Below are 17347 nucleotides of genomic sequence, written 5' to 3'. Positions count from 1 at the left end.
TATACTTAGATAATTTTACAAAGATAATTAATTGGATTTTTTTAATTGCCGAAATCCTGAACTGAGAAAGTTGAAATGAAAACATCCATGATGAATTGGTCTTTTGCCTCCTCTAGAGAAAGGCATTTATGCTACAAATTTGAAAGGCTAATATATGTCCACATTGTAAGCATCAATGTTGTTATTTCCTAAAAAGGGTATAATAGAATCATAAAACTTAAGAGCTGAAAAGAACATGCAGATCATTTAATCAAAATTCTTCACTTAACATCTTAAGAAACTGAGGGGCCAGCCCCATGGCCTAATAGTTAAGTTCAGTGTGCTCCATTTTGGTGGCCCAGGTTCAGTTCCTGGGCACAGACCTACACCACTCATCAGTGGCCATGCTGTGGTGGCAACCCACATACAAAATAGAGGAAGACCGGTGCAGATGGCAAATCTTCCTCAGGAAAAAAAAAGAGTAAGAAACTGAGACCCAGAGGGATGTGATGACTAGCCTAATATCAGCCAGTTAACACCCTAAATAGGAAATTGGAACCCAGATGAGCTAGTTTTCCTAAAGCTATCTTCTCTACCCTATCCTAATACATTGTCTTGGGCACATTTAATTATTTCAAGACCAGTCGTCAAGGGCTGCTTCCAGAAAGTAAAGGGATCAATATGGTCAAATCATGATTATATCCCAAAAGTGTTACTTACCTAAATTAGACAGTTAATTCTCATATTTTTTGTAGCTATGATATTAGATGGTTGAGTATCTTTAGAATATAGCATTATAGAAAGGAGAGGTTAAAAACATTAACACATGCTAATCATCTCCTTTGTTCTTGTATCTAGATGAATTGATATAATTCTAATTATCATAGTCTGTGAAATATGTGTTTTTAATTTCAGTTTTATATATGAGGAAACTTAACCTTGAGGAATTTAGATTACTTGGCCAGATTCATACACATTCTTATTTGTTTATGCTCATATAAAGATGTATGGACAGGTTTATAACCAACTACAAAATATATTAATAAAAAAGAAAGAAAAACCATATTCCATACACAACAGCAACAAAATTTTTAAAGTACCTAGGAAGAAATCTAACAATGCATAAGATTTATATAAGGAAATTCTAAACCTCTATTATAGGACATAGAAGATGATACAAACAAAAGAAAATATAGGTCTTCTTTATGGATGACAAGGCTCGATATTATAAAGATGATAATTTCCTCTAAATTAATCTACAACTTTCATTACATTCCAATGAAAAGCCCAACGGATTTTTTTGGTAATATATTACAAGCTCATTTAAAAACTTATATGGAAGCAAAAGAATAGCCAAAGCAATTTTGAAGAATAATCAGGCATCCCTCCTGTTGCACACCTCTAATATCAAGATTTCTCATAAGCCTGTAGTAAATAAAATAGTGTGGGTTTTACCCAGGGATAGATAAATAGACAATGAAATAGAACAAATTCCATAGAAATAGATCTATGAATATGTGAGAATTCAACATCATGTCGGGTAGGGCAGCATTTGAATAAATGTATACGTTAATATACATTTAATAAATGTATATGTTCTATATCTATATGGATATAGATAAACTAGATCTCAAATGCACAACACAATAAAAATCCAGGTGGATTTCACACCTAAAAATTAAAAGTAAAACAGTGACATTTTAGAAGAAAACATAGAGTATCTTTACAATATAGGAATTAGAAACAATTTCTTAAATAGGAATTAGAAAGCATAAAAGAGAGAAGAAATGATTAATACATTTGAACATATTAAAATTTAAAACTTTTCTATGACAAAAGAAACAAAGTTAGATGAAGAGCCAAACAGAATATATATATATTTTTTTAATACACGTAATCCAATAACGGATTCGACTATGTTATGTAGCACAAACTTATACAAATCATTTAAAAATTCAATAGAAAAATGGGGATATTATCAATGAGCAATCCATGGAAAAGAAATAGCAATGACAGTAAATATAAATTTAAACATGTTCACTCTCAATGCAAATAATAAAAAAGCAAAATCTCTCTCACTCATCAAATTGGTAAAATATTAAAACGTTGATTTAAGAATCAAGATAATTTGAATGATCTCTCCTCAATGTCATTAACAAGATCAAAGAAGACATTGCATCTACGAACTATAAGATCCAAAGCCAAAATAAAATATGCTTCAGATGCAATAAATGGCACACATTGCAATGATGATGACAGTAAAGAGAAGTAAATAATAAGAGAAAATATTACCTTTGGAGAAGGATAATCTTTTGTTTTGGGGAGCTGTCCTGGGCGTTGTAGGATGTTTAGCAGCATCACTGGCCTTTACCCTGGGTGAAGATAATCATGGCCTTCATCTTAGAAAATGGCAAGAACTACCAGCACTGTGAAAGCACTGTTAGACCAGGTGTAAACAGGTTGGCTGCATGACAATCCTCTCCTGTGTCCCCAACCCTTCTAGACCCCCAGGGCTAAAAAATTACAACCTAAGGAGACTGTGTCTTCCCAATGTTGGTTCTGAGAGTTTAGAAGTAAACCTCTGACAACTAGATGTTTCCTACTGGTGCAGTACCAAATAGGAGTTGGTAACAGTGGCTCTTTAGTGCCAAAGACTGTCCTGGGGCTGATCTCTCTCCCTTCTTCAACACACTAGGGGGTGATGATTATGTTTTGTTGGAATTTATCTTGTCCAATAATTTGTAGGAAAGATACTCCATTTAAAACTCTACTAGTGATTAATTTAGTTTTTTCACAAATTTCATTTATAGTCGCTATTATCAAATATGCACAAAATAATTTTTATTTCACATTTACCAGTCAAGAAATTTAACACATTATTTCTTGGAGTTTTGGGGTTTTGTTTTGTCTTTTCTTAGACTTCTAAAGTTTTTTATGGAGCAATGAACTCTGTTATTTAAAATATGAACGTTTTCAAGGTCAATATATTTTTATTTTATATTATTGTAATCATATTTTAATTTGTTACTTATATCTGCCTTATCAGTATTTCCCCCAGGAGTGGTTAGTTCCTTTATCCAGTTGTCCTTTGTGCTTTTTTGGCCTCTATGCTTAATAACCAATCACTTCCATTAAATGATTGCTAGAATATGCCCGTCACTATTCCAAGCTTTTTAAATCCATCAACTTATTTACTCTTCACAATACTATTATGAGATTGGTATTATAATAACCATTGTAAAGATAAGAAAATTGTGGCTTAGAAAGGTTAAGTAAATTGCCCCATGCCATGAAGCTAATGAGGAAATCAAGATTTGAACTCCAATAGTATGATTCCCATTCTAAATTTGAGGCAAAAAAGAAAAAAAAAGGCCTTAGAGAACAAAGAGGCGCCATGACATAACCTATGATGAACATTCATTTAACAATACATATGAATCTCAAAATATATTTAAGCAACAACTTACAAGCCTAGAAGATTAAAAAGAGAGAAACTAGAAAATATAGTTGCAGAATTTAATATGATGCCCATCTCAGAAATTTCTAAAGCCCTCCAAAAGTCTCAAACATTAATGATCTCAACAATTCAACTAAGTTTAAACTATTAAATACATATAAATAGAGAATTCTATATCATACAAACAAGGAATATGAATTGCTTTTGAGCAAAAGCAGAACATTTAGAAAAATAGCTACTAGGCTACAAAGACAAACTCAATATATTCCAAAGGATCAACAGCTCACTGACTGTGTTCTCTGACCATAAGCAATAAAGTATGAATTACTAACAAAAGGAGCTAAAAATACGTGTTTGAAAGTTAGCATCTTACCAAATAACCTTTATCTTATGGAAGAAATAATAATAATAATAAAGAAATATTTGATGCTGAATTATAATAAAAACACGTCAGAATTTGTATGTGAAAGCAATATATAAAAGTTATTCTATAGTCTTAAATGTGTTTATTTTATAACAATAAGTGATTGAAAATATAACTGAAGGGGCCAGCCTGGTGGCATAGCTCCACTTGGCAGCCTGGGGTTTGCTGGTTCAGATCCCTGGTGTGGACCTACGCACCGCTTATCAAGTCAAGCTGTGGCAGGCATCCCACACATAAAATAGAGGAAGATGGGCACAGATGTTAGCTCAGGGCCACTTTTTCTCAGCAAAAAGAGGAGGATTGGTGGCAGATATTAGCTCAGGGCTAATCTTCCTCAAAAAAAAAAAAATATATATATATATGTAACTGAAGTATCTAACTCAAGAAGCTGAAAGACAAGTAAGAGAATAGGCCAAAGAAACAACAAAGAAGAAAGTAATAAAATTAAGGTAAAAAAAAATCAGAGACCTAGAGGTTTCCTGCAAAAGAAAATCCACATAGAAGTTTAACAAGACCAAAATCCAGTTTCCTGAAAATATTTATCAGATGGATAAACCCTTGACAAGGCTAATCAAGAAAAACAGATAAAATATTGCTACATGAAATAGAGAATGAGAAGGGGAACTATCACCCAAACAGAAATATACTAATAATAAAGAGAATAATGAACAAAAATACTCTAAGAAATAGATGAAGAGGATAACTTCCTAGAAAAATATAAAATGCCAAAATTGGCCAAAACATATATAAAACCTCAAATAACTTCTTAAGCATTTTTTAAAAATTGAAAAATATATTAAGAAATTCACCTCTCAAAAATGCCAGTAAGAGCGTAAACTGGTACAGCCACTGAGGAAAGCTATATGGCAGCACTCAACAGTCCCACTCACGGGCTTTATATTCCAAAGAAGCCGTCACACAATCCAAACGTGTGAGACAGACTACAAGAACATGCGGCACAGGGCCAGAGCTTAAAACAGTGTGATGGTTTGTAAAAGTTTAAAACAACAAAATCTAGAGCACATTATTATTTATATTAAAAAATACATGCAGTACAGGAAAAATATATATTTTAAAACTGCACTTGTAACTAAACAAAGCAATTATCTTGGGATGGTTGCATTGCAGGATATTGGGATATATATGGGAATGGGGACTGGAGATAAAGAGAAAAAAAATTTTTAATCTTTTAGAAGGTAAACATGTTTTAAGAAGAATGAAAAAAAGACTCTTCTTTTTATCCATATATTCCTATTTGAATTTCAATATATACCCTAAATATGAGATCTCTATTAAAAGAAAAATCAAAGAGCACCAGTATTTCAATTTTAGGATTAATGCTCTTGAAAAATTGTTGAATTCTGGTAAAATGCTATTAATCTCATATCTGCAAATAGTTTTGCTCTCAAAAATTAACTGATTCTAAGCAACATAAATGTTAATAGCTTCCTTAGCCACAGTTTTATTACTTTGGAAAATTTTTAATATCATGAAAGTATATTACCAGAATTCACAGTTTCTTCACATATTTCTTTGTTCCTCTCCCATGGACCCCTCCTTTTCAGTGTAGAAAAGTCTAGGCCCACAATTATATCGTTGCTATTATTGCAGTTCTTATTGTTACACTGTTAGCATGTCAGAGATCAGTGTTAAAAATTCATATTACTTTTAAATTTACTTTTGAATCAAATATTGCTAAAGAAATTGGATATTTTTATTGTTTGTTCAGATAAAAATAATATATTTAGTTAATGATTTTTGAAACTCTTTCTTTCTTCTTACTCAAACAATTCCCTTAACCATTAACCCTTTTCTCTACAAGACCAACCCACTAGTAACTATTCATGATATATATGCATTTTTTAAACTTTAAAAATATTTTTAGTTGAGTGAAAAGAAAGATTTTTTAAATTATAGGGTCCATGACTCAAGAATAAATTGAGTATTCAGGGTCTTTTGTAGCTCTATACAAACTTGAGGATTGTTTTTTCTATTCCTATGAAAAGTGCCATTGGAATTTTGATAGAGATTTCACTGAATCTAAAGATGACATGGGTAGTAAGGACATTTTAATAATATGGATTCTTCTGATCCATGAACATGGATGTCTTTCCATTTGTTTTGAATGTCTTCTTCAATAACTTTCAACAAAGTTGAAACAAAGTTGAAAGTTGTACAGGTCTTTCACTTCCTTGGTTAAATTTGTTCCTAGATGTTTTATTGTCTTTGATGCTATTGTGATTGGGATAGTTTTCTTTATTTCTTTTTCAGATGTTGCATTATTAACACATAGAAATGCAGCTGATTTCTATATGTTGATTTTGTGTCCTGCTCTTTTACTGAATTCATTGATTAATTCCAACAGTTTTTTGGTTTAGTCTTTGGGATTTTCTATATGTAAAATCATGTCATCTGCAGATAATTACAATGTTACTTCTTCCTTTCCAATTTGGATGCCTTTTATTCCTTTGTCTTGCCACATTGCTCTAGCTAGGACTCCAGTACTATACTGAATAACCGTGGTGAGAGTAGGCATCCTTGTCTTGTTCCTGATCTTAGAGGAAAAGCTTTAAATTTTTCACCATTGAAAATAATGTTACCTGTGGGTTTGTCATATATGGCTTTTATCATGTTGAGGTATGTTCCTTCCATACCCAGTCTGTTGAGGATTTTTATCATGAAAAGATGTTGTATTTTGTCAAATGCTTTTTTGCATCCATTGAAATGGTCGTGTAATTTTATCTTTCGTTCTGTTAATGTGATGTATCACATTTATTGATTTGTGTATGTTGAGCCATCCTTACATCCCATGGATAAATCCAATTTGGTCATGATGTTTGATCCTTTTAATGTATTCTTGAATTCAGTTTGCTAATAATTTGTTGAGAATTTTTACATCTATATTCATCAGAAATATCGCTCTAAGTTTTCTTTTCTTGTAATGTGCTTATCGGCTTTGGTATGAAGGTAATACTGGCCTCATAGGATGAGTTTGGAAGTGCACCCTCCTCTTCAATTTTTTGGAAGAGTTTGAGAAGGATTTGCATTAATTTTTTAAATTTTTGGTGCAATTTGCCAGTGAAGACATCTGGTCTTGGGATTTTCTGTGTTTGGAGGTTTTTGATTACAGATTCAATCTCTTTACTCATCATGGGTCTGTTCAGATTTTCTATTTCTTCATTATTCAGTCTTGACAGGTTGTGTATTTCTAGGAATTTATCCATTTCTTCTAGGTTATCTAATTTGTTGGCATATAATTGTTCATAGTAGTCTCTTATAATCCTATGTATTTCTGTACTATCAGTTTTAATGTCTCCTCTTTCATTTCTGCTTTTATTTGAGTCTTCTCTCTTTTATTCTTAGTTAGTCTAGTTAAAGGTTTTTGAATTTTATTTATATTTTTGAAAACAGCTCTTAGTTTCATTGACCTCTTCTATTGTTTTTCTGGTCTCTATTTCATTTATTTCTGCTCTAATCTTTATTTCCTTCCTTCTGCTAACTTTGGACTTAGCCCAAGCAATTATGAGAAGGAACAAAGCTGGAGATGTCACACTTCCTGATTTCAATCTATACTACAAAGCTGTAGTAATTAAAATGGTATGGTACTGGCATAAAAATAGACATATAGACCAACAGAACACAATAGAGGGCCCAGAATTAAAGCTCTATATCCTTGGTCAACTAATATTTAACTGGGGAGCCAAAACACCCAATGGAGAAACAATATTCTCTTCAACAAATAGTGCATGAGAAACTGGATAAACACATGCAGACAGATGAAGTTAGACCCCTATCTCACACTACTCACAAAAATTAACTCAAAATGGATCAAAGATTCAAACATAAGACCTGATACCAAAAAAACTCCTAGAATAAAACATAGGCAGTGAATTCTTTGACATCTGTCTTAGCAACTTTTTTTTTGGATCTGTCTCTTTAGATGAGGGCAACAAAAGCAAAAATAAACAAACAGGACTACTTCAAACTAGAAAACTTTTGCACAGCAAAGGAAACCATCAACAAAATTAAAAAGGCAAACTACGGAATGAGAGAAGACATTTGCAAATCATATATGCAATAAGGGGTTAGTATCCAAAATATATGTAGAACTCATACAATTCAATATTAAAACAACAAACAATCCCATTTAAAAATGGGCAGAGGATCTGAATAGACATTTTTTCAAAGACGACATACAGATGGCAAACAGACACATGAAAAATGCTCAACATCACTAATCATCAGGGAGATGCAAACCAAAACCACGGTGAGATATTACCTCATACCTGTCAGAATGGTGACCATCAAAAAGACAACAAACAACAAGTGTTGGTGAGGATGTGGAGAAAAGGGAACTCGTATGCACCGTTTGTGGGAATGTAAATTGGAGCAGCCACTATGGAAAACAGTATGGAGGTTCCTCAAAAAATTAAAAGTAGAAGTACCATGTGATCCAGCAATTTCATTTCTGGGTATTCACCTTAAGAAAACAAAAACACTAATTAGAAAAGCTACATGCATCCCTATGTTTATTGTAGCATTATTTACAATAGTCAAGATATGGAAGCAACCTAAGTGTCCATCATTCAATGAATGGATAAAGATGATGTGGCATATATATATGCAAAAGAGCATTATTCAGCTGGAAAAAAAGAATGAAATCTTGCCACTTGTGACAACATGGATGGACCAACAGGGTAACTCTGAGTGATATAAGTCAGATAAATACCATATGATTTCATTTATACGTGGAAGCTAAGAAAATAAAACAAACGAACAAACAAATAGAAACAGACTCATAGACACAGGAAACAAAACTGGTAGTCACCAGAGAAGAAGGGGTGTGGTGTTGGGGAAAATAGGTGAAGGAGATTAAGTTCAAACCTCCAGGTATAAAATAAATGCCATGGGGATACAATAAACATCATAGGGAATATAATCAATAATATTTTAATAACTTTGTATGGTGACAGTTACTAGACTTATCATGGTGACTATTTTGTGAAGAATATAAATGTTTAATTACTATGTTGTACACCTAAAACTAACATAATATTGTATGTCAACTACACTTAAATTAAAAAAAACTCCAAGAAGAAAATATAGGGAAGAAACTTCTTGATATACCTCAGCAAAAGCACAAACAACAAAAATAAAAATTAACAAATGGGACTACATCAAACTTAAAAGCTTCTGCACAGCAAAAGAAACAATCAGAAATTCCACTTCTGGGCATATACCCAAAGGAAATAAAAGCAGGATATGAAAAAGAAATATGCACTCCCATGTTTATTGCACTGTTATCACAATAGCCAAGATACAAAAACAACCTAAGTGTCCGTCAATGGATGAAATGATAAAGAAGATGTGATATATACCACACACACACACACTGAAATATTATTTAGCCAAGAGAAAGAAGGAATTCCTGCCATTTGTAACAACATGGATGGACCTTGAGGACATTATGCTAAATGAGATGTCACACAGAGAAAGACAAATACTATATGATCTCATTTATATGTAGAATCTAAAAAAAACGCCCAACTCATACAAAATGAGAGTAAAATGGTGGTTAACAAGGGCTTGGGGATGAGAGAATAGAGAGATGTTAAGTGTATAAACTAGCAAATAGTAGATAACTAAGTCCTGGAGACCTAATGCACAGTATAGTGATTATAGATTTAAAAAACACTGTATTATAAACATCAAACTTGTTAAGAGACTAGATCTTAATTATTCCCACCACAAAAGAGAAGTAATTATGTGATGAGATAGAGATGCTAGCTAACGCTACAATAGCAATCATAGTGTAATATATAAATTTATCAAATCAACATGTTACACAGCTTAAACACACAATGTCATATTTCAAATATTTTCAATTAAAAAAAGAACAAATTGGGTAAATCTAGGACACAGGACTAAGGACTAAAAGCAAACACTGTCTGAAATTTAAAAAGAGATTGACACACCAAAATAGAATGGAAAATACATAATGTTTGAATAATAACGCTTAACTGGAAAGAATTGCCACTCCTGAAATTTGCAAATATTACAAGCAGTGCACATATTTTCTAAAGCCTATAGAGAACATTTTAAACTATTAATCAAATATTCTGCCACAAAGGAAATACTAAATAGGTAGGAAGGAAAGGAGAGAGAGAGAAAGAAGAAAGAGTACAGGCCAGCCTAGATCCATACTAAAAGGTAATAAAGTAAATAAAATTAAATTAACTTACCTTTAGCAAAGTGAAAAGATGAAAATATAGGCAAAATAATAATAAGCAAAATTTGGAACAACAAAGGTATGACTTTAAAAAAAGAATAATAACACTACAAAGACTCAAAATGTTGAGAAATATACTCCCATGCTAACAAATCTTGAAGTGTGGATAAAATGTCCACTTTTCTGGTAAAATTTATTTACTGAATGTAGTCGGGCAAATAATGTTCACTTCTATAGCAAGCAATGCAAAGTCTCAGTGGATCAAAACAATAAAGGTTTATTTCTTACTGACAGCAAATCCAATGTGGGTCGGTTGACTCCTCGGTAGCTTTTCTTTAAGCAGTGACTTCCGCATCCTTCCTCCACTTGTAGCCATCTACACAAGAGAAACAGTAACCACGGAAGTTATAGGAACCATTTTAAGGAAGTCATGGAGGAAGCATACGTCATTTCCAACCACATTCCATTGGCCTAACTGCAAGGGAAACTGAGAAAAGTAGGTACCTCGTGTTGCCTAGAAGAAACCCAGCATCACTGAGCATGGAGCCATTTCTGCCCTATCAACGGTGATTCCTCATGACGCAGCAAAAATGGCTGAGCTGTAACTGTGAATGACATAAGTTACCATAAAATCTTCTCCCTAAAGTTCTGGAGGGATTTGGTTTTATTGGTGAGTTCCTTCAAACGTTTAAGAAGCAGTTAATCTCCATTGCCTATGAAATGTTACAGAGTATAAAAAAGGAAACTACTCTTTTATGAAGCTAATTTAACACTAATTTCCACTGTGATAGAAACAGGGTCTCAGATATCTTGAGTGAAAAATGGGGATAAAAAATATTCGCAGTGCTGGAGTTACTGAGAGGATTAAATGAATTATGTAAAATGCTTACACAATGAATGACACATGGTAAATAATATATATGTTCCAATTATTATTATCATGCCACAAGTAAACAACAGACTAATCTCAATTTGAAACAAAATTTTAATTGTAAGTAAAATTATTTCAAATTGTATTCAGTAGCATTGTAAGAAAATTATTGACCAAATGGTAAATTTCTTCTAGGAATACCAAGATCTAATGTTAGGAAATCCGTTACTAAAATGGATTTTAGTGGACATTGATTTACAAAATTACAATGATCATCTCGTTAGATACTACAAACTATGAAATTTAACAAACAGGCTGGATAAAAGTTCAGAGAAAATAAGGGGTAAATCAATAGCTCTCATCACAAGAAATTGCCCCTCTAAACTGAGGAAAAAGATAAAATCTCTTACTTTCAGCAATATTTAAGACATTTCTGGAATTTTAAAAGAATGCAATAATGCATGAATCAAAGAAAAAAGGGAATGGGCTCTCTGCTTTACTCATAGAAATTACTGAACTAGCAGATTTACAAAATAGTGATTTTGTTGCTTTATACAGCTACTAAAATTGATGGCTATTAGGTGAAAACATAGGACAATGCATGCCTAGAAGGTAATAAGAGGAAAGCAAGATACAAAATTATATTTCAGTATAGCTATGAAAAAGCAACACTCATACATTTAAAAGAATAACTTTTATATAGAGAGCAATAATTTTGAAATCCAAGTAGACTTTCAATATGTATAACAAAAAATTGAACTACTTTTCAAGTACCCACAGAGCTAATCACTTTGGAAATAATAACAGTGGCTAACATTGTACAATATTTACAACATACTCTTTTCACATATACTATGTCATTTATTCTTCACAGAGGGATTTTTAAAAGTAACAAAGGCCGTTAACAGCAGGACCTAGAATTAAACGCCATCGCCACATGTTCTGAGTCAGAGAGATCTAGTTACCCACCCCTGATCTCCCACACCCAATCCGTGACCAAGCACCATCTGTCTGAGTTTCTTGTTGTCTCTCAAATCTGCCCACCTTTTCTTTGTCTCCACTACCACCCAGGTCTACACATCTGTCACAGCTCTCTGTGCTACTACCCAAACCTCCAAACCTTTCCATTTAGAGCCCATTTTGGCGACTCCTCTAATCTCCCCTGCAGCTTTGCAACCAGTGTAACTTTTTAAAACGTCAATCTCATCATGCAAGTCCTTTGCTTAAAACAGTATAACGGTTTCCCACTGTCTATATGATAAAGATCAAAATTAGTAACAATGTAAAAGAAAAACTACGGCCTTGCCCCTGGTACCTCTTCTACATGATGTTCTGCACTCGAGGTTCTCCGACCTTATGTTCATCAAATGCACAACCTGCATTCCCCCGCAGTCTCACCATAGGTTATTCCCTTTGCCTGGAATTTCTTTTCCTCCCTCCTCTCTGTGTTCTACACTTCTATTTCTTATTTTCTCCTCAGCCTTAAGATCTGGTCTCAAGTCTTCTTTATTGAGGAACTTATGTGATAAAATATAGTTTCCTCTCATATCTCCTTGTGTCATATTTTTGTTTATTTCTAGTTATCCAATAAGATAGTTTCCTCTTATGATACTTCATTTTGTTATATCTGTTTCTCCATAGCACTAAATCGCAGGGGCAATTATATACTGGTGAGTGTATTTGGTTAATATTTATCTATGCCTCTCCCAAAACACACACTAGATGTTCTAAGAGGATCAATTATATCTGTTTTGCTCATTATTGCATTCCTATGCAGTACTCGAGACAAAGTGGCACTGATATAGATGTATATGTGGAGATAGATTAAATAGACATAATAGGTGAATAAATATGTCAATATTCTAAATAGTACTAATGAGTGATAAGGTTAGCGATGATATTTTCCTTATTTTATTGTGTTTCACATTTCTTTAAAGATACTTCTTTTTAAATCTTGAAAAACACAGACCATTGAATTCTGTCAGGTAGGTAAAGAATCTTAATTGAATCAATGACACTATTTCTTGTTCCTTGATAGCAGTGGCCTTTGCAAAGGCTAAGGCATCCAGAGAAAAACTGAGTGACTGGGTAAGTCCACAAAAACTTATTTTTCCCAGGATAATAAACATCTGTTAGCCTAGTCTCGAGCTGGAAATAGAAAACTCCAAGTATTCTCAAGCAAGATCTCCAGTATCTACACACGTCCCCATAAGTGCATCTTTATTCAACATGGTCATAAAAAAGGGACTCCCTCAGGAATAGAAGAACCATGTAAAGCATCAACATAGCGCATAGTGAGATTTCAAGATCCTGTCTGAATACATACAGTTTAAATGCCACCTTACTTAATCCTTCCCCAGGGAACTTGTTTATTTTACATTGAACTTTGTTTCAATTTAACAGCAAATAGCCTGTTCTTTATTCATGTATGAAGCTCCTGAGCTAAGATTTTGTTGCTGATTTTGACCTTTACTTTTCTTTTCTGATCCTTCTCCCTCTTACTAACTACAATATGTTCTTGACGTAAAAAGTGTAGTCCATAAAATTTGTGCCTATTTGACATTTTTTAGTGTAAAATAAACTGAATATCTTAGATATTCAGTAAATACTTTTTCAGTGTTTATTATACAATATTTAATTATCATCCATTTAAGAAACAAAAAGCATCCCCCAACAGTACTTAGTTTTCTTATGTGTCCATGGTGACTTTGAGGATTTTTAGCATTTGTGATTCTTATTAAACATGATATGAGTTACAAAAAATGTTATCAAAAATACTAAATAATTATATGAATTTTGGTGGAGAAAACTGATGCAAACAAATCTCTCTCTTCTTTGGGTCTTGTGTGGGAGTATTATTATTTTGATCGTTTTACTTGTTTCTGAAAAGAGATAAAGTCCTATCACTTCTTGTTGATATTTTAAAACTGCAAAAACCATCTCAAATCTCATACTTTGTCAAAAGAAATGAAGATTTATGTTAGGCTGGGGTTTATTGTTGTTGTTTGTTTTGTGTTGTTGATTTTAGTGATTTTTGAGATGCTGGGTACTAAGTTAGTTGTTTCCTGAAACATCAATATATATTAACACTTCTCTTTGCAGTTGAGAGTTCATAGTACCCTAAAGCTTTGGGATTCCCTTCTATTGACAGATAGAGTACAAGAGAATGAGGAAGAACTTTGGCATCATGCAGCTTTGAGCTCAGATCCTTGCTCTGCGTCAACAAACTGTGTGAACTTGAGCAACTGTTTTACCGCTGAGTTTCAACTTCCACTTCTGTAAACAGAGTGTAGTAATACCCACCTCTTGAGTTTGTTTTGAGAACTGATTAGAAAAATACACATAACACCCCTGATACAAAGTAGGCACTCAGTAAATATTAGCTCCCTTTCCCCTTTTTCAGAAAAACAGCATTAAATTTTGAATAGTATTTAAATAAAAGATTTTATGAGGTGTTTAAATAAGTTTGCTCCTTTTATGAAAAAATGTTTGGGTTAAACTCTAACAGGAGATGACAAGATAAAAATGCTAGAATAGGAGCATTGTTTAAAGAAGATTCTGTGATTGGAGACATGTCACAAGTAACACAGGAAGCTTGATGTTGAGGGAGTGTGAAGAATGTAATGAGAGCTACAACTTCTAGAGAGCAGAGCACAACACTTGCTAAAGGTCATCAGAGAAAAACATCATACCGCACTTTGAAGACAGTATCTTTATTTAATATCATGTACACAGATGGCATCAAAGTTTTATTGTGTCTTTTACTGGTGAGCATGGACAACATCTAGCAAAACTTTAACAGCTAATTATTAATTAATAGCTTAATTAGCTCGTCAGCTAAGTTAGTCATTTAACAAATACAAACCAACCTATTTCCTCATATTGAAGTATTAAGTCCTTTTTGATTGATTTATTCTTTTTTCAGTGATCCCTAATGCCAGGCAGTGTGTGGCTCTCGTGGATCTTTCATATACAATTATTTCTTAGAGGGGAAGTTGCACTGAAATCTGCACTATGCAAGGAAGAGAATCTGAAGTCCTAGGTAGGCATCTTTTTTTATCAAAGATTTTGTTTTTCTGGACTCTATGATTGCTCTGTGAAGACTGCTTTCTTTAGAAAATAGAATTGCATGTATTTCCCACTGAACAGCCAACTCTATCAGCTTTTGTGCCTCCCTGCTGGGTGAGGAATGCCACATATCCTCACCAAATAAGCACTGTCTCTTTTGAAACAGATAAAACCAGGCTTATTTAAGAAATCTACAGATGGCACTCTTTAGGCCCTTCCCCCCCCCTTCAGGAAAGTCTTCCATCATTATTAATGAATCCATTAACACTTCAGATTCACTAATTCCTCCAGTTTCCTGGAGAGCATAGTTCTACGACCTGTCACACTAAGTGTTTCAAGGAGCTCTTCTCCTTCAGACGGTTTCTGCTACTGTCAGCCTTCACCGGGAGCTACAACTATCTTATTTTTGAATGAGAGAAAAAAAGATTTCAGGGAACAAAATACCTTTCAAATGTACTGATGACATGGTAAACATCTCTCTGAACTGATAAAACAAAATGTCCAAGTAGGAATTGACTTCAAGCTCTGTCCTTAGCCTAGAATGCTCTTACCTTCATCCTCTCTCACCTGGCTAGCTCCTACTGGCCTTCCTTTAACTTAAATCCAGAAGTCACATTTTTCCAGGAAACCTTGGTATCGCCTTTCTCTGTGAACAGCTCCCCCCCGACCCCCACCACCTGGCACACACACACAGATGCCACTTTCCTATCCTATGCAACTGTTTACTTATCAGTCTCCACCATTAAACCTTTATTTCTGCATCCTGAGGGCTTGGAATAGCTGTCTAAGCTTCTTGAATGTGTGAACAAGCAAATATCAAATGAACAAACCAGAAGCTCCCATTAAATGCAGCTGCACAGAGGACAGGACTAAGAAAGTCCCAGATATTTGCACTATCCCTCATCTAAGTACAGTATCCAGAGGTGACCTGACAAATGTCCTCTCTCAGAGAAAAGTCCTAAGACTCACTATTCGACAGCCAGTTATATAAAAGTCTAATATGAGTCATATGTTTCAAGAGTTTTCTCTATTATATTATTTCCATGGTTCTTTAGCCAAGTCTAGTTTATTCAAATCTCCAGCTGCCAGTGTAGTGACATTTTGATTCCAAGTGTGTGATGTATAGTCCATCAGGATGATTCTCTCTCACCAGGATGAGAAGCCTGACAGCTAAGGAGGCCTCCAGCATCTGAAGTCCAGCTAGGGTGCAGCTGAGGTGAAGCAGTGAGCTGGAAGAGAAAGAAAAATTTGCCTGCCTTTCTTCCTTTTTCGAAGTTGCATGTTGGCTGTCCTGTCTGTAGTCTGCACCAGGTATAACACATTCTCCATGGACCAGCCACTTCTCCAATAACAGCTCATTTGTTATGTTGGTTTTTAATTTTCAAATCACAATAATAACTCTTACTGATAGACAAATCTGATCCAACGAACACAATGAGGCACATGATATATATTGATTATGAGTTTGGTGATACATGAACTACTAATTCTTGTTATTTTCCTTAATAATGGCTTTGAAATTTTCTTTTTCTTCTTAAGTCACATTTTCATTGCTTCTAGCCTAGCATATCATAATAATATTACAGCGGTTTCCATATATTCTTTTTTATTTTCCAACCCATCCTTAGGGACTAATTACAACACCATATTGAAATTCGTTGCCTAGAATTCAATGCTGGCAGAAATCTGGCACCCTGCTGGTCACAAGTCCACTTTCCACAAATTTATTGTTTGCTTTAACTGGGCTGATGATCTCATTGCACTCCTCACTCCCTCCCCAACCACGCAAACGTCACATGACACTTATTCCCACCTCTGAGCCTTTGCTCAAAGTGCTGCCTTAGCTGTTAACCTTATCTAGTCCTGTTTATCTGGATCAATTTCCCATACACTTGGCTCAACCTGGTCCAGCCATGTTCCAACTGAGTGTACAGATTCCATAATGGTGATAACTAAGATAGAGTTAGAACATTCTGAGAAGCTGCAGCAGGGCCCAGAGGACATTCTGCCTGCACTAAGAACATTGATAGGCCCGCCTGTCATGGGCGTTGGAATTCATTTCAGCATCGAAAGGAAGAAACCACACTTACTTTCTCACATAGCATTCTCATCTAACAGTTACAGTACCTGCCAAAGAGGAAAATACTCAATGTCTAAAACAAATGCAGAAGAGAAGTTAGAAAAGTAGACAGTTAGCCTGATGAAAATGGGTTTCCGAAGAGACAATGTGGTTAGATCAGCTGGGTACCACAAATGTACGAGGCAGCCCTGCTTGTGTAAACTGACTATTGCCATCTGTAGTGTCAAATATTTAAGTCC

This window comes from Equus przewalskii, chromosome 1, assembly GCF_037783145.1.
Source record: "Equus przewalskii isolate Varuska chromosome 1, EquPr2, whole genome shotgun sequence".
Taxonomy (NCBI): domain Eukaryota; kingdom Metazoa; phylum Chordata; class Mammalia; order Perissodactyla; family Equidae; genus Equus; species Equus przewalskii.
Note: the sequence above shows the minus strand (reverse complement) of the source record.